The sequence below is a fragment of the Octopus sinensis genome, linkage group LG28 (assembly GCF_006345805.1).
Source record: "Octopus sinensis linkage group LG28, ASM634580v1, whole genome shotgun sequence".
Taxonomy (NCBI): Eukaryota; Metazoa; Mollusca; class Cephalopoda; order Octopoda; family Octopodidae; genus Octopus; species Octopus sinensis.
Window position 1 is genome coordinate 15,030,987 of NC_043024.1, and position 1,825 is coordinate 15,032,811.

Sequence of the window (1,825 nt, forward strand, 5' to 3'; positions counted from 1 at the left end):
GGCAGGGGACCTATACACCAATGAAAGCGGGAAACCGGCCCTTATGAGCCAGACATGGCTCGAGAAGGAACAAACTGCAACAACATAGAGCCTAGTACATTGATTTTCTCAGGAGCCTACAATGCTAAGATGGGCCTTTTTTTTTTTTAACATGAAATTCCCTTTTTTACATGAAATTCTTTATAATCGTAATCTACAACATCTGTAAGGTATTTGTAGAAAATTTCATTAAAAAACAAAGGAAACTAAATCAGGTGGGTGTTTGCACTTGTATAGGTATGCTATTTTTACAATGTATTATTTGAATATAAAACATTTTATATAAGAGTTAATTCCTTCACAGATAGAAATTAAGATACTATAATGAAAACTTGCCTATATTTCCTCCTCCCCATTCTCTTCCTCTTCATCTGTTGCCTTATATAAAAAGAAAATGTTTTCAAGACTGAAATATATCTGGAGATGTAATTATATAGATTTTCTTTTAGAGAATGATTTTTAAGGATTTAAAAATTCCTTCCTGCTGCTTGAGTGTTTTTAAAAAATGTTTTGTTTTTTTAAAAATTGTATTATGTTAAACAAAAATATGACTAATAAAACGAGGTATGAAAATAGTTTTATAAATATCTTTTTCAAGTTTGTACTTTTATTTAAATTTTTCCATGTGAAATGCTGTACTAGAAATTATATATTTGATCAAAGATCATGAAGAATCTTTGCTATAGAGTATCAACAGTATTTTGATGATGAAACCTAAAGCATTCTGTTTGTGGTAATGTATGTAAAATGATAAGAAGCTTGCTTCCCAACCACATGGTTCCGGGTTCAGTTCCAATGCATAGCACCTTGGGCAAGTGTCTTCTACTACAGCCTTCAGACAACCAAAGCTTTGTGAGTGGATTTGGTAGACAGAAACTGAAAGAAGCCCGTCATATATGTGTGTGTATGTTAATTTAACTTGCAGGCCAGTTACATATGTGTGTTTTAATTTGATGTCATCATTCATCTAGGATGTAATCGAAGAATTACTTATCCTTTACTTAAGCCTTTCTTTGCAGAGCAGTGATTATTGACCAATTTTTACCTATGGGCCCAGTTTTACTCAGGTGGACTCTCTGTAGCCATTTGATGATAGTAACATTGTGGTGTCGACTCTTGGACTGGGCGACGAGTTGTGTTCTTGCGTAAAACACTTCAGTTCATGTTGCTCTTGTCCACTCAGCTGGCAAAGATAAGTAACCCTGCAAGGGACCAGTGTTCCATTCAGGGAGGAATGTTGCGATCTTGGTCACTCAGTCACCATGGACACTGAGTACCTAGACCTATACTTCCTCAAACTCAGATGATTTTTGCTGCTATTTCTAGCAGTCTGAAACCACATAGATGTTCCTAGACTTGGCAGAGCATCGACGGACAGATGAATGCGCATCAAGGATCAGCGGTCGCGTAGGAAGTCGGGGACAAGAAACAGGAAGAAAGAGCGAGAGAAAGAGTACAACAGGGGTCGCCACCACCCCCTGCCGGAGCTTCGTGGAGCTTTAGGTGTTTTCGCTCAATAAACACACACAACGCCCGGTCTGGGAATCGAAACCGCGAGTCTGCTGCCCAAACCACTGGGCCATTGCACCTCCTGCAGTATCTGCCTCGCTTCTTTGTGTTATTTGAATAACACCTGTGACGTCATTGGTGCCAAGACGTGACGGCCCTTGCCTTGGTTCGCCCCCTGAGCAATACTGCAGTAGGGAAGGCGAAAACTTGAACGCATGGACAGATACAAGTCTTCCTTAACCCTTTAGTGTTCAGATTACTCTGTTAAATGTAATAC